The 22,659-nt window shown below is 34.7% G+C and overlaps 1 non-coding gene across 1 annotated transcript; it reads left to right on the plus strand.

The window, feature by feature from the left end:
* Nucleotides 1-22,246: 22,246 nt before the first annotated feature.
* LOC116156145 (U6atac minor spliceosomal RNA) lies at nucleotides 22,247-22,367 on the plus strand. The gene has a single exon (XR_004139998.1). It is a non-coding gene; the product is annotated as a U6atac minor spliceosomal RNA (small nuclear RNA).
* Nucleotides 22,368-22,659: the final 292 nt, after the last annotated feature.

A 22,659-nucleotide genomic window follows, 5' to 3' on the forward strand; every position in this document is an offset into this window, starting at 1 on the left:
GTATGTTTTGTGTGTGTTAATGTTCAACATACATTCATCAGTTCTGTCCACTGAAAAGGTCTGGTAGCAGTAGTCCAATATCAGTGAGCACAGGCCTTGTCTTCTAATAGCCATTCTCCACCAGAAAAATTCAAATCTCTTTGAGTAATGGCTAATTCCAAGCTGGGGCAGGGAAATTACAAGATGAACCATGAACATCTTGTCAAAGGAAATGCTCAAAATATGCTGGGACATAATAGTCAAGTTAAAAAGGGTTCTTGCTGGTTAAATCCAGGACAGTTTGAGAATTAAATAATCACAATAATGAATTGTACTCCTTGAATAGAATAGGGATCCTTGAGTCCACATGGTCACCAAAAAATTAAGTAAAATAATAAAACTTGATGAGGGGCATAATATTTACATAGTCTCAGAGTACCTCTAATTTCAAAGAAGTAACTTTTCAGTGGAGAAACCAGGCAGACACAACCTTAATCAACACTGTTATTAATGGGACAAATCAAATCCATGCATCACCTGACAGGATGCCAGAAGAACATACCTAGCATCATTTCTGTGATATTCCTGCCCCAAAATGCATAACCTGAGTCTAACTGTAAGAAAAAGTCAGACAAACTCAGATTGTAGACATGTTATAAAATAATTGGCAGTTAAGTTTCAAAAGTTTCAATACCATAAATGTCAAGGAAATAGGGGAAAAAAACCCACTTTCTCTTCTTACCTCCCAGTGGCAGCACAGGAAGCAATGAGAAAAGCATCATTCAAAAAGGCACACTAAATATTTTATCTAGAAAAAAGTATGTATGAATATGACTGCTTGACCCCTTTGGTACAGTATTTTATTGGTGAAATTTATTAAGTACCTGATTCCTTTGAAACTATATAACTTTACACAGGATATTTCTAAAGAACATAAATAGATAATCCACAAAAAAAAAATATAACTAGTAAACTAAAAAAATCCAACAAACCAAAAACCTTTCCAACTTCATTAGTGATCAAAGAAATTCAAATTAGAACAATAAATATTGTTACCTATCACACTGGCAAATTACAAAAGCAACTAATACTGAGTAATGGCAAAAGCAGGGAGAATTGGGCACTATTATATCCTATTGATGGGTATTTACACTGATAGAATATTTCTGAAGAAAATTAGGCATCATATGTCAAAAAATTCTTAGGAATGCATGTATCATTTGAACATCTTTACTAGGAATTTATCTTGATTAGGTAGTTAAGATTATATGCAAAGATGCTTTCATAATAACATTTGTTAAGTGTGGTTTCTAATTGCTTTAGAAATGGCATTGATAATGAAAGATGTTGGTGATCAACTATTTAATGGAAAAGGTAGATCACAAAACAGTTTGCATGATATAAACCCATTTTATTAAAAATGTTGATGTAAATAAGTCAATATATTGGAAGAAGTCTGGAAATACATACTGTAATGTAAATGTAGTTATATGTAAATGGTATTTATATCTGGGTGTTGAGATTTAGGTAATTTTTAAGTTAGCTCATTCTTTTTGTTTTAAATTATGCAAGAAGAATTTAGTGCTTCCATGATTAAGGTTTATTAAAACTCCGTTAACTTATGTGTAATGTAATGATTCTGTAGGTTTTAAAGAATTATTCTCATTTTATCAGTTTACATTTTCCCTTAGAGTAAATAAAATCCAATCTTATATTATGCTTCCTTTTCACAACATTTTCTTGCTCAACTTACAAAGCTGAAACTTTTTTTAAGGAAAGCATATAACTCAAGTCATTTCCATAAGTTGGTTTAATCACGCCAAACCTGTCAGAACTGCTTAAGGAGTTATATTTGTTTTTTGGAGCCACATGGTGTTCAAGAAAAATGAAATCAAAATAGAATGAAATAAAATAAATGCCCAAGATAGACAAGCATGCTGATATGCCACATTGAACTGTTCCTGGGGTGACACTGGAATGCAAGGAAATTAAATGAATTCACACTGGAATAAAAAGTAAAGCAGAGATTCATGTTTGAGTAGCTCCATGGACAAGAAAAAAAGAGATTTCCTGTAGTCACCGTCAAAGATGAATGCTCTATAAATTACAAAGTTTAAAGCTGGTCCTTAATCTTTGAAATTTAGCTTCAGTGTTCCTTGTTCTTTGAGATTTTTCTGAGTCACCGAGGTTTGTGGTTATTTACATTTCTAGACATATGAAAATCCAAATTATATTATGATTATGGGACTCTCCCACCAGAGTGTGAGGTGTGGACAGGGACTGGCCCAGGGCTGTGTCAAATGAAAGCCCTTGGTGCGTAAGGAAACAGCCTTAAAACATTCTAGCTGAAGAATCAAAGCATCTATCATCAATACTTGTACCAAATCAACAGATATGCGAAATGATTTGAACTTAAGATTTTTAAAAATCTGAGAGGGCAACATGGCTTTAATTTCAGTGTGTACACATACACGCGTGCACACACAAGCCATTTTTCAGACAACTTGCTTTGGGGAAAGTGACACTGAGCTTTATATAGTTTAAGAGCACCAAACACCTAAGGGACCATGTTTGAAATGTTTCATATTATATCAAAATATTTCATGAACCAAATGTACAGGTGTACACTGCATTACCAATTAGATTAAGAGTCTGAGCAGGAACAAAAAATAGCTCCCCTTTTGAAATACACAACTGTATAAAATTCATGTTTTCTTCCTTGTGAGCCTCACTACATTTCCAGGTGCCATTGGTTTCAGGGCCTCCACTGTAGAGTTCTGAGTCTTGAGTGCACAGTGGAAGGTGGCCATTTTGCAGAGCAGAAACATTGGAAGAAACATAGGTAGTAGCATGCAGCTTCAGGGGTAATGTATGTGAATTGCTGACTGCTATTTCCTTCCTCCCTTCCTCCCCTCCCTTCCCCCTTTTCTCCCTTCCTCCCTCTCTACATCTCTCTCTCCTCTCCATCACCCTTTTTCTCTCTTCCTAACACCAACAGGTAAACTTCTGTCAACATTCCTGAGTCTTCAGTCACTTGGTTTCTGCAGTAATGCGTATCCAGAACCTTTATGCTGACCTTCACTCTACTTTGTTGTGCTCAAGGAATTACTCAAATTATAATAAGAATAAAAAGATTTAATATTAAAAATGAATCTGCCTGTTTCCACTTACTAGATTATAGACTCTGAGAAGGCAAGAGCCCTTGTTGGCGTGGAGTAGGCGTACACAGAATGCAGGCTGGCTGAGGGAGTGAAAGAGAAAGCTATCTTTTTCAGTTAAGTATTATCTTTTGTAAATTGCTTCTGCAAAAAAAAAAATTCTTTAAAAGGGTTGAAAAAAAGCAGTGTTTCCCCCAGATATTGTCTGTGGAATTTTGGTCTCATTGGATATTAATATATAAGGTAAAATCAATTATGAATACTGCAGACAGTTTTAAAGTCAAGCACTTTTTCAAACAGAGGACACATCAGAGCATCTAATATACCTTAATCATGAATTTCTAAGATGGCTTATAGTATACAGTATTTCTAAAATCTATTTGACCATGCGGCCCTTCTTGGAAGAACATTTGAAAGGATAGTGTTTGGGGAACTGATTTTGGGACTCCTGTCATAAATTATTACTGCAACAATAATAAATAATAAATCCATCTTTATTCGGCATTTGGAATGTGCCAAGCACTGAGGTTAGTGTTAATGTTATAGAGATAAATAAAAGTGTCTGCCCTTGAGGAGCTCAGGTGTACATAGAACAGATAAATTGTGGTGTCAAATTGCAAGTGATTTACTAAAGGTATGAAATGAGTGCCCAAGGAACAAATATGCAGGAAATAGCTGACCAAGCAAGAAGTTAGAACTCGCTGTAAAGAGAATGTAAGTTAATTCATTAGCTGCTTTCTTATAACAAGTAGTATGCAGGCATCCTGAGGGCACCTAAAATGAAAGAGGGTTTTTCTTTAGAGCGGTAGGTACGAAAAGCAGAGGTGAGACATTTGCTTCTTGGATTTGCCTGTTGCCATTTCTGCCTTTTATGAGTGTGCCATTACCACTGTCATTTAAGGATGGGGAGTGGCTTAATAGACAAGCTCTGGATAGAGAGTCAGATAACCAATGGCTGTGCAAATTTTGTATTGTTCCTCTTCGAACATTAATTGCTACTTCTTTTGATAATGGAGCCTCAACTTTGATTAGGAGCACTACCCTCCCTCCATAGTGCATCTCTGTGGTTCAAGTAGGCTCAAACTATCATCTACTCAAAGGAAAGCTAATCAGCATATTCCACCTCTCTATGTAAAGAAATGGATTCAGTGTCAAGATTCAAGCCAGGGAGCCTCAATGTTGGCTCAAATGTGATGAAACGCATGCAAAAGGGAAGCCCTCCTTCTACTAGACTTGAGGCTGATGGAATATAAATCTGAAGTTTGCAGGGCAACTCTCTGGACAGAGCCTGCCTAGGAATAAAGCCAACGTGGAAGAGTAGTGCTGAGAGATGGAAAGAGAGGGACACTTGGACATCAGTTTTGAGCGTTTGGCTCCAGCTTTATTTGAAAATATTTTTGAGCTTCTCATTTATATAACAAGCTACATTTCATTTTCTTTTAAGCTCATTTGACTTGAGTTTTTGCCTTTAGCCACAGGATATATACAACAAATTGTATTAACTAGTTGTTTAGTAGTGGGCCTCTTGTCAAGTCCTAGTCTTTGAACAGGGAAGGACTTCAGTTTCCCCACCTATCCTATAAAATAATTGGACTAGACAGATAAGTAGATTTCATACTTTGGATTAGAGCATACCTACTTTTTTTTTTTACTGGGAGCACTAGGTCATATCAGTGTATAAAACACATAAAGTAAAATGCTTTTATTGAATCAAAAGTATGGATTTCAAGAAGCCTACTTACATGACAGTAACAGCTTAAAATTCTGGACAGTATGTCCTCTAAGATTTTTTCCAACTCTAGTATTTTATGATTCTGAGTCTATGAGGCTTTGTTAATATCCATGTACATGTTTACAGTGAAATTCATGAAGTTTAAAGGGATGATTTTAGCTAATAGGGGGATAATGAGATGGCCGCTAGTACATGGGAATTCTGGAGTTAAGATTTCCAGAATTAACTCAACTAGCGTACCAGTAGCAGCACCAAGAGTATACACTTTTGATTCTGGTTATTAACTGTGTTTTATTTGAAAAGGTATGATTGGCTGAGCAGGGAAATAACTGACATGCACATGATTTTGTGTGTGGTTGATCAGTTCTACACAGAGTTCTGACTGAAATGGTTGGGGAGCTATTCCTTTTACCTTGTCTGTGAGTAAGACTTTCATTTCCAAAATAGATTAAACCAATATGCTGAATGATCCATTTGTTTTCACATTGCATTTGGATTACATTACCAGAGAAATCAAAAGGTCATTTTCATTTTGGACTCTGGAAAGGTGACTTGTTACTCATGTTTTTATTTCCCAGTTCTTAGTTTTGATGATGAGGAAGGAAAAAGAGAATGCTAGTAGTTTTTGATTAGTCTCACCATGAATTCATTATTTTCTGACTATGCCTGCTGGGCTTTAGACTCTAATTGATCTGCCAACATGGTAAAAAAAAAAAAATTGAATTTAGTACAACCACCATACAGTGTTTGATACTGCCATTTCAGAAGAGGAAACTTGAAATCTTTGGAAGCTTTTCTAAGCTTAAGGCATCAGAAATCCCATGACAGACCATTGGCGCAGCATAATAAATAAAATAACTTCTCATTGTAAAATAAAGAAAAAAGATAAAAAAGATTTCCATGACTTGTCATTTTCATAGATTAACCTCAGCCACAGCTCTAAACGATAGTAATCATGAAAACAGTGATGGTTACAGTAATTATATAATAACTCAGTGCCTTCATCTACCTAAGGTTATCATAATGACAATTTTGATTTCAAGTAATGGAGTCTACATTTTATTCCAAGAAAATAAACTAAATTAATCTTTCTGGAACCTGGTAAACAGCCTTTATTTGTTTAAATCATATTTTCATAATACCATACCTAGTTCTACTGCAGAAAACTGCTTGATAAAAGCTTCTGGTTATTAACATTCAGAGTAGTTTTTGCTCAAAAAAACTTAACATTAAAGTACTTAAGAATTCAAAAATCTTTTAGGGGAAAAATAGAAGCAAAGTGGCTGCCAGCTGAGTGAAACCAATGGCCTCTAAACATGCCTATTAGCAAACCGAAGGCACAAGTACAGTGTATCTAATCTTCAAGTTTATTCTTGGAACCATAGGAATAAAACTACCTAAGAGGGGACAACAAAGTAAACTTTCTATTTTTACATGTTAAATTTTTTACACCAGAAAGACCTGAAAGCATATTTGAGAAAATAACAATCTGCTATTATCTTAGGCTTTTTTCATTTATCTTTTAACCAACTTGAAAAAATGTAGTTATTACTTCTGAAAAAATACTTCTCTTCTTTCCACCCCTCTGTGTACAGAAGCACAAACAGACATGTTGTTTTCTTGCCTTTGACAGTGATCTTCTACTTTTGCAACTTCCAGTAACACTCTAAAGGCAAAACTTTAAAGATACAGAGTAATTTTAGCATTTTTCTATCTGTAAATGTATAGCATTTTGCATGTTTACCAATGTAAAACAAAATCTTTAAATGTTATGAAGAAAATTTTTGTAGCCAGTTGCCTCATATTTTTACCTTTTATGCTGTTACCAACAGACATTACATTTTGGGCTATAATGATACTCATGTTACTGGAAAATGCAAAAAACATTTCTTTGTCATTGTCATAGTGAAATGAAAAATAGACTTACTGGGAAATAAACTCAATATTTTATGTATTATGTATTCAACTATTTAATATGTACATATTCATGTGATAGTACCTACCACATAGTAAGTGCTTAGTAAATGTTAATTATGATGAATATTTATCTAATGTGTTTAATTCTTCTTGCACTTTTAATGGAGTGGCTGCTAAAGCTTTTTATTTAAAAGTATGAGTTTCTGGCGTAGTTCCAGTGCTCTCTAAATGTAACTGTTTCATTGGTCTCAAACTGGTAGGGTCGCTTTCTGAAAAGCTACATTGAGATCAGTGCAGCAGAAGATAATGTATCCAACAAAGCATGCAAGCAGCATGTGCTGCCAGTCCAGTCTTTCTCCTTATGTACTTCCTCTTCTCTGCCTAGATTTGGATCCCCCTCCCCATATTTTTTCCCCTGTGGGTGCTTGAAGTCCAGCTCAAAAGCCTGCTTACTGAAGAGTTAACTTCTCTTTATTTTTGGCTTCTTTGGTATCTCCACCATGACTGGACTATATAGTTCTAGCACTTTTATAATTTGACATTGCCTGTGTTGCTTCCCTTACTGGTATGTATGTGTATGTACACATGACGCACACACTCATGTATATACATAAGTATGTGTCTCAAAAATATCATGATTTCAAAAGTACAATGTCATGATCAAGTGTCATATTTAATTAAATCTGATGTATGTTCATGGAATATGAATAAAGTGAAGGATAATTAGAAGGATAACAATCTGTCAAAATTATATCAAGCTTTCAAAAATCATAAAGGCTGACTGAGTTACATATTCTCTTGCATTAACTGTGTCACTCCTCTCCTCTTTTCAGGAAAATAATCTAGGGTAACTTTCATTATCTAGGAATGGATTGCCTTATTCTGTGTAGATTTGTGAAGAATGTTTACAAAAATTTCCTCTATAAGGAATATTATATAGTCTTGGTTCCTGCTTTCTCAAGTGTTACTTTAAAGTACACCAGTTGGAGTAGTCATGAAAAGTGAAAGCATGTCATAAAAGTAGATGATAAAGCATACATTTAAAATGTATATAGTTATATTTAATAGGGATAAATGATGTGATTGCAAAGATCAAGGTTTTAGAAGGTACTGATGACATTCTTGCTACAAAAAACTTTGTTTCTCTTTGAAATTGTCTTCATACTCTCCACCTCTCCCTATTTCCACTGATATTGCTGATTCAAATGCTTTTTTTCTTCTACAAACTACCTACCACAGTCTTCTTTACATTGTTATCCCCATCACTGGCTTCTACGTGCTCCAATTCATCCTTCACATTACTGCAAATGACAGTATAAAATAGAAATGAGGTTCAGCTGTGAGGTAGTAGCTGAGATTTGTATCTTACTGTAAACAACTAGGAAAGTGGGCAAAATATGACAGGACGTGTTTTCAGACATTGAGCATTAGGCAGCAGAGAACTACAGTACTTGCCAAAAGGAAACAAACCCATTGAGCATTGAGAGAGCCCATATTTCAACCTAGAGGCACTTTCCAAACAATGGTGAAGTAATGGCAATCAAAGGCAAAGCATGAAGTTCTTTGATTCTTACTTAATTGAATAGTTAAAAACTAAAGTCTGAGAGGGTTAAAGAAACTGTAAATTGTAGGCAAGAATAACAGAGGAGGAAGGTACAAATTAAAATCTTCCAGAAATCTGCATGGGTTTTCTATTGTCTATTACTGTGTTAAAGCTACATATGCAAAAGGTGAAAATTTATGAAACTGGGCCAAGAACAACCAGGAAAATGAAAGTAGAAAAACTTCCAGAGCTTACACTGGGCTGGGGGATTTTTTTAATCAAACCAGCCAGAATGGAGAATCATTTTTGAATGTTTATTGCATTCAGTGGAGCCCAAATGAGGGTCTTATCTAAGTGATAGTGCTAAACTATAGTGAAGGCTACTTTAAAATGTATAATGAAGATAACGAAACAAGACTTTGAAAAGATTAAATTTACCCTCAAGTAAGTTAACTGCCTACCATAAAAACTCATCTAGTACTCTTTGAAAGAAGACGGCAGAATGCAACACTCGATAATATAAAATTCAAGATCGTCAGCATCCAGTTAAGATATTAGACACAAGAAAATAATATGTGATTCCAAAATAAGGAAAATAAGTCCATAAAGACAGTACCAGAAAAGATAATGGATGTAAAGTATCTGTTATACATATGCTAAATGTGCTCAAGATTTGGAGAACATGAACATAACAAGAAGGTAAAGAGATAAAAAGGACCAAATAGAACTTCTAGAGATGAAAAATTTCATCTAAAATGAAAACTTCACATGATCAAATTAAAAGAAATTTAGGCACTGCAAAAGACAAGATAGGTGAACTTGAATCTCATTGAATTGAAGCACAAGGAGAAAAACAGAAATGAAAATGAACAGATCCTTGGTGACATTGGGGACAACATTAAGCAGTATAACATGTATAAGTAGGGCTACAAGATTTTTGAAAAAATGACTGAAGATTTCCCAAGTTGATCAAAATAACAAATCCACAGATTCATGAAGCTCTGTGAACCTGATTTAGTATAAACACACTCTAAGACACATCATAACTAAAACTGCTAAAAATTAATAATCTTTTATTGCCTTACAAACAGCTGATTAATTTCATACAGCAGAGAGACAAGAATTATCACAAATTTCTCATCAGAAACAATGCTAGCCAGTTAATAATAAATAGAATGATAAAGTGAAATACCTAAAAAGTACATAATTAACCCAAAAGATATCAAGAAGTGAGACAATGAGGAACAAAGAGCAATGGGACAAATAGACAATAATATCAGGATAGTAGATTTGACTTCAAGCATATAAATAAATAATTAATATGTAAATAGCTTAAGTGCTCCAATCAAAAGACAGTCAAATTAGATGAAAAAGCAAGATCCAACTACATAATCTACAAGAAACCTACTTTAATGTGAAGGCATTCATAGGTAATGTAAATCGATGGAAATGATATACCTTACAAGTACTTATTTTAAAGAAAGAGGGGCAAAAGCTGTATTAATATCAGACTAATGTCCCTTCTATTCATACTTCACTGGGAATTTTTATCATGAATCAGAGCTGTGTTTTTCTGTACCTAAATTTGGCTGATTGAATTCTCTTGGCATCTCTGTTGAAAATCAAAGTAAAAGGTTTGGGGTTTCAACAAATGACACTAGAACAACTAGATGTTCACATGGAAAAACAAACACTTCCCTATCTCATACTGTATACAAATTCAAAATGAATAGTAAATATAGCATAAAAGTTAAATTTATAATGTGTCTATAAGATAATGTGCCATGTAAGATAATATGGCAGCCCTGGAACAGGCAAATTATTTTAGATAGGACCAGAAATTTCACAAATTATAAATGTGAAAATTGATAAATTTCATGTAACTAAAAATTAAAAACTGCTTTTGAAAGATATCATTAAGAAGATTAAAGGGCCAACAAATTTGAGAACCTAAAAGAAATGGATAATTTCCCAGCAACATACAACCTACCAAGATTGAATCATGAAAAAATAGAAAATCTGAACACACCAATAAGAAGATTGAATTAGTGATCAAAAATCTCCCAATGAACAAAAATACAAACATGCTTCTGGATATCATTTCTTCAATATCTATAATTTCTAATGTGACTTTCAGACTTTCAATTATTTAAGTCATATTTTTTTATTTCCTACTTTTGTCTAATCTCTTTTCTCTGAATCTCTTGTTTGACTTCTGTTTACAAACAAGGATGCTAACTTTTTTAGAGTGTAGAGAATCTGCTCAACTCCTCTGCTCTTTCCCCATTTCCTTTTGTGATGCATATTCTTTGTGTGCATTTTTTTCAGTCCTTCCAAACTATTGAATGGGAGAAGGCATATTTTTTTTCTGTATAATTCTGTGTGAAAGGGTGTAGGGTAAGGACTGTCTAAATGTTAGAATCAGGTGTGTGGTCTTGGACACCCTGTCGCTAAACCTGTTAAGACACCTCCTTACTAAGTCTTCCTGGGGGCTTAACTCAGTCTTTGACTCTAGCGGTTCAGTGAGGCTCCTAGTAGAGCACCTGAAGTCAGAGGCTCTGTATTGTGGTCTGAGAATTACAGCTTTTTCTCTAGTCCTCTCACTTCTGGCAGTCCCTGGCAGATGTCTGATACTTGATGAAGAAATGTCAGAAAATAATATCTATATGTAATCATTCACTATTTTAAATATTATATGAAAACTGAGAAGTGCTATTGAATATTCAAGTGTTTCAAAATACTTCAGAATTTAAAAACATGAGGACATACATCCACGTGCCTGATAATAAAAAATACTTCATCTGGTATTGTATCAGCTAGAGTATGTGGGTCAATATCTTGTTATTTTTCTTAACCATGTATTAAAACTACATCCCTGCAAATATATTCTTTATGTCAGGATGAAAAGTGAGTGTCCTTAAATTTTGACACTTTGGTTAGTATTCTTGTTATATAGTTGAAGAAAACATATTTATGAAAATTACTGTAAAACTTTAAAAATTATCTCTTTAGTTTTAATCAGATTCCAGCTTATATTTTGGGGGGGAAAAGTTATTTTCTCTGCTAGTAAGTGATAGTCATTCCTCAGAGATGAGACAGGCAGTTTCCACAATATCTGTTCAGATTTATTTAGCTACTAGTTTCTTAAAAATAAAACATTAAGAAATATATCAAACAAGTTATAAACTATGATGGAAACCACTGAGTGTTGTGTTCAATTTATCTTTTCTCACTACTGCCTACACTTTTTACAGGTGTGGGCTCCAGGCAGCCTCGTTTTATCTGCCTTTAGCTTAGTTATGAAGAGTGAAAACTTAATCAAACTTGGGCTGATCAAATGTTCATTCTCATGATTCTGGAATTAATTGAATAGAGATGTAAAAGCTCGGAAGCAATGATGCAGCTGTTTACTTTCATATACAGTGAAGATCTGCAGAGACCAAAGATGAGAGATGTAGAGAAAATATTCCCAGATTGTTAGTGTTCTGTTTCTTGGTTCTTTTCCTTTCTTATGACTCACATAGAGAAAAGACTTTGGGTTACTCGAGAGTCCAATGTTTCTTTATAATTGATGATTGCCTTATAATAAATAGACTCCTGCGCTTTTCTTTGTACTCATTTTTCTTTTGCATCCTTCTGCTGCTTCTTGAAACCAGTGGGAGTTGGTTCTGTTATTTTCAACTAGAATCCTGATTTATAAATATCCACACACTTTGAAGAAACATAAAATGAAGTAACTTGTTATTTTTGCTAAGCAAAGGAATAAACAACAATAAAATGCAGTATAAAGCAGTTTTGAGATTTATATTTGAGTATGTCTCTGATAAGAACAGATTTGGGCAGAGGAGAGGAGAGAAATAAACAAATTTTTTGGAAGCACAGATTTGTTCTGCTTACGTAAGTCTGAATCAGCAATTTTGATAGCATACATAAGTAAAATAAATTCATTATTTAAAGTAATATTGAGTCATGTGGCATAAGTCCCAATTGTAGGTGAGTAGATTTTACACTGGGTTATAATACCATATTTACTCCCCACTCCCTGCTGTCTGGGATCAAGGTTACTGAAGTCCTTGAAAGACCATGTATGGGGGTCCTCATCTGTTTCTGTTGGAGTGGAGGGAAGACTTCTGTTTCTGTGCAGGTACAGGGCTATCTAGGTTTTATTTCATTTTCCTGGGATGTCCAGGAACCCATAAGATTTCCTTAAGGGTATTCACATAAACTAGTAGGAATGTGATCTTCTCAGGAGAGCCTCTCTTCACAAGACTCCTTTTATGTCAGACCTGAAGCCTCCCCTTTAAGAATTTCTTCAAGAGAGACAGCACAAAATTTTTATAGTTTTCCATGGATTAAGCCATCATAGTTTGTTGATGAGTCTCAGGATTGATCCCCCAGTTACCATTTTTGTGAGTGGCTGATGAGAACGACTCCCGTGTGTCCTCATTCTTCAGTCTTGTCCATTTCAGTGATTTCCTGGAAGGAGTTTGCAGTTGTGGTGAGCTTTTATGACACGCTCCTGCCATCTTCTACTTACTCATTGTGCATGGAGAAACAGAGAAATGGTCTCTTGAATTTTATTTATACAAATCTCTGGTGGCATCTCATTGGTTACAAAACAACTCTACAATCACAGCAATTATCAGACTTCCCTTTCAACTTACAATCAGCGATGTCAGGCCCATATATTATGATATTTCCCATCAATTACCCAAAAGCCGGTTTATGTGTCCTTTGATCCTGCAGGCCCCTAGTCAGATAGCCAATTACCTTTAACTGTCTTGTAATTGCATGTATTATTTCCCTTCAGTAAACCAGACTGTATATCTAATTTATATGTGAATTCCATCACTTCAGGCTTACAGTGTTATCTTGAGATAGTGTTGAATTTTTACCTCTTCCCATTTTTCACGAAAGAATTTCCATCTTACGCTTTCTGGTTAAGGTTTTCCCTTCTGGGCCACCTCTGTTTTCATTATGTAACTTCTTGTCTCAGGCAGTATGACTGCATATCTTTTTTTCTCATTTAGCCAATCTTATTCTGTAACAATTCTCAATATTCTACTATTTTGCAGAGATAAATGTTTATTGCCCATGTTAGTTTTGGGTAAGTTCTATATATGTGACTAAGCAACAACAAAAACTGAAATAACATCCCTTCCACTTTTTAGCCTACGTTAATTTCCCATTGTATCCTGTGGATAATTATTTGCTTAGATATTTATAGAATTTAGTGTTATTATTTTAGTATTGGAATAAGAGAACAACTAGTATTCTCAGTTTCCAGTATAGGGAGGCAGAATTCTGCCTGAAATAGGGTTTATTTCCAATCATGCGTATTACAGATGATAATTAGTACACATGTAAAGGCTCAGTTGATTTTTACTAAATAAATACATGAATGAACATATTTTGAAAACTAGTTGCAATTAATAAATTGATTAATTAGTTGCTTAACAAATATCCCAAATAGTAAATAGTTTATAAGAGCAACTTGTGTTGTATGTTTAGTTATCTCCAAAGTATGGATTTTAGTTTCTGAACATTTGGTTTCTTAATCAGACATGTCTGAAATTAACAATTAGTTTTTCTTAGTTTTCAGATGAGCTCACCTTGGGATGTCATGGAAATTGTCCTTGTACACTTGAGCTATGCCAGATGATATTATCAGGTGTCAGGCCCATTGTATTTCAAGTTGGGTAGGTTGTGTACTGCATTAACTCCACGGGTACTGTATATCTATAATCTATGTGAGTACTTCTCTTGGAAGTGTGTAGTATACAACCAGTGTGGCTGTAGGTAGTAATTCTTGCCAGAAGCTTAATCAATGAATTATTTTAAGCCATGAAAATAGAGTGCTAGTCACTGATACTACCTAATGACCACTGGATGTTTTAAATTAGTGAAAATCTGCTTTGTTTGGATTTCCTCTTTCCAATTTTAAATTTGTTTTATGCTCATGAGATCAAATGGTTTGATAGAACTAGATTGGCACACAGAAAATTTGTACGCCTTGGTTCCCTGGGAAACCAGGCTAAAAATAGTTTTCTTGGCACATTTGGTTTCCTATAATGAGGGCCAATATAAGAATTCAAATGCCGTAATGTAGCTTATAAATCCCAAGAAATCATTATATTAAGACAATTTAAAGGCACTTTTGCAGATACTCAGATTGGAAAGCATTTCAGATATTTGATGAATCTAATGATTTTTGAGGTCTGTCTTGTGTGTATGAATGTTTAAGTGTAACTATTTTTTACTTATTGGATTAAAAAAAGGAACATACCTGAAAATTGATGTATAGGTTCTGGGCAGATACCAGTAATAAAGTTTCCCAAGATATGGATGTTCCAGGATTTCTAGTTAAAACTAGTTTTTAAGATGTGTATTATAAATTAATGGTTTATATAAAGCTTGGAATCAAATAGTTGATTATTATTATTAGTATTCACACTTACTGCAATGTTAAATTCCCTTCTTGAAAGCCTTTTGCTATATTTTATTTATGAATCTATTTATTTGTTTATTTAACAGATAACTTGACAAGCACTGCTTGAATATTGAACATTTGTTCATTATTTAGTAGATAAAGTTTTAAAGGTAAAGTTTCCAAATGTAGCACATAACAAGTTGCACAATTTCTTCATAAACTTGGAACATACGTTGTGTTCCCTAAAACTTTTATATGTTATCAATCTAATTTTAATATTTCTTTTTGCACATTGCCTTACTTTAAGAAGACATAATGTCCATTGAACATATGAAAAATGTTTAAGTACATTAAAATAAGAGTAATTAGATAAATGTCTGTCAGATTGGTGAAAATTAAATATGATGACACATTGTATTTGTGAGATTGTGGGGAAACAGGTACTTCGATATACTGCTGATGAGAATGCAAACTAATACAAGACTTCTAGAAGGCAGTTTACCAATATACAATGCTTAAAACCAAATGTATGTCTCCCCAAAATTCATACATTGAAATCTAATTCCTAATATAATGACATTTAGAGGTGGGGCCTTCTGGAGGTGAAGGTTATGAGGGAATAGATTAGTGCCCTTATAAAAGAGACACTAGGAAGTTTCCTTGCCCCACTTGCCATGCGAGGACTCAGTGAGATGGCCATCTGTGAACCAGAAAGTGGGCCTTCCATAGGTACTGAATCTTCTGGCACCTTGATCTTGGATGTCCCATCTTCCAATACTGAGAAAATTTTCTGTTGTTTAAACCACCTATTCTATGGTATTTTGTTATAGCAGCATGAACAGCCTGAGACACAAATTGGTGCTGAGGACTGGGGTACGTCTCTTACAAATACCTAAAAACTGAGCAAGTGTCTTGGATCTGTTACAGGGAGAGGCTGAAAGAATGGACTATTAATAAGAGCAATTCTGGTGAGAAGCCAGAAGGAAAAGAGGAGAACAGTCAGTAGAGAAAGTCTCATCGTAGAGAGAGCTTCAACATTCTACCTGAGCTGAATGTTGGTAGAAATAAGGACAGTAAAGACCACTCTGAGAGGTCTCAGACAGAAATGAGGAACATGTTATTGGAGACTTATATAAGTGAGAAAGAACTCAGCTGAATTGTGTTAATGTCCAAGTATATTGTGGAGGGTAGTACTTGGGAATGATGAAATTGTACATTTAGCTAAAAAAAAAAAAAAAAAAAAACCTTCTAAGCAAAGTATTGAAGTGACATCCAAGCAAAGTACCTAGGCAACACCTCCTGATACTTACAGTAAATTGCAAGAAGAGAGAAATGATTTGAAGGTGGAATTGTTGACCAAAAAGGAAGTAGAACGTAAAGTTTTGGAAAATCCTCAGCCAATCCATGTTGTGAAAAATAAGAAATCTTGTTCGGGAGTGAACACTAAGGGTGTGACCAGGAAGCAGAACAGATGAAGACATCCATCAAAAAAAAATATGCAATTAAATTTTGATGTTGTAGTTTCACTTCTGGGAATTTTTCCTGAACATACACTGCCATAATGTGAAAATAAAAATACACATATTTATTTATTAGGAACTGTTTGTCACTGCAAATTATTGGAGACAATCTAAATACCCATATGGGTAAAATTAGTTTAATAAACTATGGTACATTCACACAATGAAGTTCTATGCTGTTGTTAAAAAAAAAAAAAAAGAATAAGAAAAATCTTTCTGAACTGATACAGGGTGATTTAAGATATTGTTAAATGAAAACAGAAAATTGCAAGAGAGTATCTACAATGTGGTACTATTTATGTTTAAAAAAAGAACATATAAGAAAAATATATATACATATCTGGTAATTTATGCAAAATGAAATACAAAGAGTAACTAGAAACTAATGAATTATCTTCAGAGGTTGAATGGGAAGAATGTGGAAAGAATGAGGTAATGGGAATGAGGCATAAGAGACGAGGGAGAAGTGATACATCTCTGAATACACCTTAAAAAAAATTGTTCTGATGCTTGAAGCCATGGTAATACTTCACATATCCCAAAATATAAATAAATAAAATTCAATAGAATTTTAATTGGTGGTAAGATTGAAGACAAAATATGAAGAGTGACAAACTAAATCTAACAAGAACTACCAATAAATTTTATAACCACACTAAATGTGGGAAGAAAATAACTAACCTAAGTTTTGAACAGCATTTTGACTATATACTTTGAGGCTAAAGACAAAAAGATCTGTGAACAAACATTATGCTCTTTATACTCACAAAATAACTGTGAACCAATATATCATAATATAGGTATGCTATACAAGTATGCAAATATTAAACTCATTTCTCACAGGGCTATGGAGATCCGTTGTGAGACTATGAGGACAGAGCAAATAAGTACATATATTGTGAATAATTAGAGCTGGATTTCTCACTCAAAGGAGAGACCTATAAGTAAGGAAACAGGGAAAGTTAGTGAACTCCTCTGATCTGTATGTATGTCTCTTTCTCAGTATGTATATTACATATGCACATGTACATAGTGAGATATAGATGCATTGTATATATGCATACTTGCATACATGCATGTACATAAATGTATAATGGTGACTATATTTATATTGCATAGATATATACATATATGTACGTATGCACACGTGTAGATTTGTGTATATGCAGTATGTGTAGATAATACACACTTCTCTCTCTCGCTTTCTACTAGCTCTGTCAACTGAGTAGATCACGAAACAATCACAGTTCAGTACCAATGAAATTACTGAATCAAAGCTGAACTAGTAAAAATATAAAAATGACCCTGGAATATATATTATTGTCCTAGAAAATAATGAAGTGCTCACAAAATGAAGAGAGCTTGCTGACAGACATCGAAATCCACACAAAAGGACTTCCAATGGCCACATATGGGGCACTTTGAGAAAAATAAATGATTATGGGTATTTTATACCCATAAAATAAAACAAATATCCATGAGCTCCTAAGAATATAGATAAACAATTGAATAAATAAATGTGGGAGAAAGGACAGATTTTCCTTACAGTAGAATTCTAATTAAATGTAGAAGCAATGATGGAAATAGAAAATGACTCTTTGGCAAACACCACAACAATAATTGTTAAAGGTAAGAATTAGAGATGGATGCTACAATTAATGGGTAAAATTATGAAGAAAAACAGAATATTTGCATGTTCTCAAAGTAACTTCCCTAAAGATGTTTATTAAGTACAACAGGAAAAAAGCAGTATCTTTATATTAGAAAAATCTGGCAGACGTCACTTTAATAAAGTGATCAAGTTAATACCACTAGTAAATAGTCTTATCCACATTCGGTACCTCTTCTACAATGCACTGTGGAGAGGGATAATACCAGAATTTACACGACTAGTTTCTCTGGGGGCCAGAATTTGTAAGTTAACATTTCTTTCCTCATCTAACCAGAGAGAACATCGTGACTATACTGAATATCACAACTGACCCTCTCAATGCTTATTTAATGAATTCTCCTTAATATGACAAGAAGGGGCTTTAAAAAAATTCTCAATTAACTTAAGGATAAAAACAGTTGAGAAGATCTGAAATAACATTCCAAAATTAATGCAACATAATTAGTAATTACACCACTCTTTTTCATGGTCAGGATGGAGGCAGCATGTCAGACTGGAGAGTTCATCTATGGGAAAGGTATTTACATGTCATCCTTCAATTAAATATAAGACAATACTTCCCACACTCAAGTGGAGAGAGATCTTCTGTGGCATGACAAAGACCCTCACAGTACTACTTGGGACACAGAGCTACTCACTGGAAATGAGGAGGAAATTTTTTTCCTACTTGGACAAGGAGACACTGAGATCTTTTAATAAGAAAGGATGTACAAACACCCCACTGGGGAAACCACTGTGAGTTTAGGCAGAATGAATCACCTAAGAGTGAGTGGTAGGACTTGTTTTGCACAGTGATGTCTGAGACAAGAGGTCCCTGTAGATCCAACCTACATTTGGTAAAGATGCCCGAATATGAAATTATAATCTAAAAAGAGCTACTACATAGAGAATTGGATAAGGAAATACATCGTTAGTAGTGAGCATGTGGCTCTCAGACTGTGTAGATTCAATCTTTTGTAGTTTCAGAGGCATTGGTCCTTCCCTATGAATTAATGGGACAGTTTTAGAACTGAACCAACCCCTTTCAGTCTGAATCAGCACCCTAAACTCTTGGACAATTTAGATGAGGACATCTCAAGAGGGAGATACTGGTATCTCTGTAAATATTGACAGATTTTTCTGTGAGCAACTAATTAGGAAAAGGAAAGTTATATCCGTACTGTCAGGCTGAGATCTGAAGCAAGTCACAGAAGAAGCACACAGGTTGAGTTTTATAGTATATCCAGTGGTAAGTGAAATATTTTATTCTCTGGATATAGCACTTAGCCAAGAGTTGCTAGCCCAGTATCTTTTCACTAACTCCAGTCCTGTCTTACATTTTCCTGTCTTAAGTTTTTGGGCCCACATGTATCTTTGTCATGCTGACCTATAACAGAAGTGATTGGTTTCCGAAATCAGCAGTGAACTTTCTTTAAAGAATTCTTTGCAGTTCAGCCTATCTGGCTAAACTGGAGTTAAGAAATCGGTTTCTACCAAGGCTGTTAATATATGTCTGTTTGTAAATGTCTTTGTGCATTCATGCAGTGTCAGAATAGTAGAGGAGAAGTCATGTCTAGGCGAACATGATATTCTCTGCTCCACAGGCTTTGTGAGAAACTAATAAGGTATTTTGTGAGAGAGTGAATGTTGTCTTAAGTGTACTATTACTCAGTGCATGACAGAAGAACATAATCTTTAGAACCAGAAGGAACCAGATTTAAATCTCATCTTTTCTACTTAGTAGCCATGTGACATTGGTAAAGTTAATTAGCCTCTCTCGACCTTAGTTTTCTGATCAGTAAAATAAAATTACATTTTTTCTCATAGGATTAGTGTGAATATTAAATAATAGAATGTGTGGTAGGCAGACTAATTGCCCTCCCAAGACGTGCATGCCCTATTCCCTGGAACCTATAAATATGTTAGATTACGTAGCAAAAGAGAAGTAAGTTTGCAGATGGAATTAATATTACTAATCTGCTGACCTTAGAATGGGGAGGTGATCCTGAATTATCTGGGTGAGTCCATGGTAATCACAAGGGCCCCTAAATATGGAAGAAACAGGCAGCATGGAAAAGACTTGACAGGACTTCGTTGGCTTTGAAGATGGATGCCAACCAAGGAATGTCAAGGAATGTCAAGGAATGTGGGCAGCCTCTATAATTTGATCGAGGCAAGGAAACAGTCCCCTGAAGACCCTCTAGAAGAAACACGGGAATGCCAATACCTTGATTTTAATACAGTGAGACACATTTTCAATTTTTGGCCTCCAGAGCTGTAATATAATAAATTTGTGTAGTAATTCATTACATCAGCCGTTGGAAATTAATGTAATATTTAGAGTTTAGCACAGTGCTTGGTAAATAATTGATATACAATATATTTTACTTCTACTTCTACCTGCTTTCCTCTGTTTTTGGGTTCTCTTCTATCTAATCCCCAGCAAATACTTCTCTTGCAAATCCTGCCCTAAGATGGAGCTTATTCTGGCCACTTCACTTGTAATTTTGCAATTTTCATTTGCACAAAGGGAGAGAGAGTTAAACTCAGCATCACTTGGATCATGAGCTAGAGACCTGTCTTGTAAAGAGCTAGATAGTATATTTTAGGCTTTGCAGTTCATGTGATCTTTGTCAAACTACTTGACTCTGCATTTATAGTAGGAAAGTAGCTGCAAGCAATATATAAACTAATGAGCATGCCTATGTTCCAATAAAACTTTATTTACGAAAACAGGCAGTGAGCCACATTTACTCTGTGGTCTGTAGTTTGCTGGTACATGATTTACACTGTTTCTTTTCATCTCCACACAGGATAATTCTTTCAAGGTTAAGGTGAAGAATGAAGGTGAATCAAATCCTCCCAACTCTATAAAATAATTCAGAAGACTCTGCTTGTTGTTTCTTTCTCATCTGTGGGTTAGAAATCATAAGACGACCAATGACTATAATATCAACAGTAATCATAATTTACAGGACAATGGAGAAGGGCTTCCTTATCTTCTGAAACTCCGCCCTGGACCACAAGGTCATTAGAATTATTTACCTCTTCAAGAAGCTAACTCTGCTACTTCAAAACAGACACCAGTTATCAGAAGTGTGCTAATTTGAAATCCTAAAGTTGCTGTCTTGTGATTTTTCAAAACATAGAAGACTGTCCATTTGATAGACAGTCAGGGAGAATATAATTAGAAACTCCTTTATAAAGGTCTTAATTTCTCCTCCTTGGATTGAGCACTTTCAGTACTTGTGTACTTCTTTGCTTTTTGTCTGTTACCCATTTCCACATGCTGTGTCATTTGCTTTAAAATGTGACAAAGTGATCTGAGCTTAGGATTCTGCTGCTGAGGGAGGCATTATTGATTTCTTGGAGAGTTGCAAGAAGACTTGCAATGTCGCTGTTAAACCTGGCTGACAGATCACAACAGCTTGTGACATCTAATTTACTCTAATGAAATCATGGGGGTTCTCTGGCTCTCAGGCCTAGAGGGGAGGTGAAAGGTCAAGAAAGTGAGAATCCTAAGCAGCCAGGCATGAAGGGCAGTTCATTCTCAAGGTCCAGTCTCATTCTGGGAGGACAGTAGCTGAATTTACCTGCGTTGAGTTAACTGGATTTTCTTAACAAATGGAGCATGATAAATGCTTGATGATCACGGCACTGGTTACAGTTTAATTGCTCGATCAGGAAACCTTATTTTTAGTTTCATTTTGAGGCCCTACTATTTGTAGTTTTACAGCTAAGAATTTATTAAACAGGGAAAGTCTTCTTTATGCTTGAGAATGCTTTTAGCCATCATTTCAATTTGCTAAGACTGTTCTTTCAATAATCTTCCTTAAACCACACAACACATTCAGAGGTTTTGAAGTCAGTTAAGCCCAGTTTCTGCTTAACTGATACTCTTTTATAACTATTTTCATATTGTGCATGACTTTTATGAGGAAGAAACAAAAGGAAAGCAAACAAGCTGATAAGGGGATTTTCTTTTGATTCAGTGATCAGGATTCCTTACAGCCTCAAAATACACAACTCAATATCTAAGCTCATCCATATGTTCCCTGAATGGCCTATGACCTCTGTTTCCTCATGATAAAATACATAAAATAAGTTTTGATAGGCAGGTAGGATGCTTTCAGTATAATATCATGATTCCATATTTGTATTTTTATACATGAGTAGTTAATATTCTAATTGGATATTTGGAGCACATAGTAATTGCTGAATCATATGGGACAAAGTGAATAAAATTCAGCATACGTTTCATACTAAAGCCTCTTGTTCACAAATGCAAAAAAAAAATTAATTTAGAAGAGTGTTGGGTGCTGTATGAAAGGAGAGAAGGTTAGCACTCCCCTTGACAAGGAAGAGGCCCTTGGGCCTGACAACACACAAGCAGTTAAGGCATTGCCACCTACTTCTTTCATCTAACCATCGTTTTTTCCAATTAAAAAACCCACAAATTTAAAACAAAAAAGTGTTGGAACAGATGTTCATATAAACTGCATTTTATTTTCAGTGCCATCATGTCCTTTTCATGGAGTAACAATGACCCATTTAACTCTCTGAATCTCAGTTTCTTCATCTTTAAAATGGGGTTTGTAATGCAGAGACTATTCATGGGCGCCTACTTGCCCATAGACATAGGCATTTTTACATGTGCTGTCTAATTACTCCTGACAAATCTGAGGAAGATATTATCCTCAGTCTGCGTATAAGAAAACTAGGCAGAGAC

Source organism: Camelus dromedarius, chromosome 8 (genome assembly GCF_036321535.1).
Source record: "Camelus dromedarius isolate mCamDro1 chromosome 8, mCamDro1.pat, whole genome shotgun sequence".
Lineage (NCBI taxonomy): Eukaryota > Metazoa > Chordata > Mammalia > Artiodactyla > Camelidae > Camelus > Camelus dromedarius.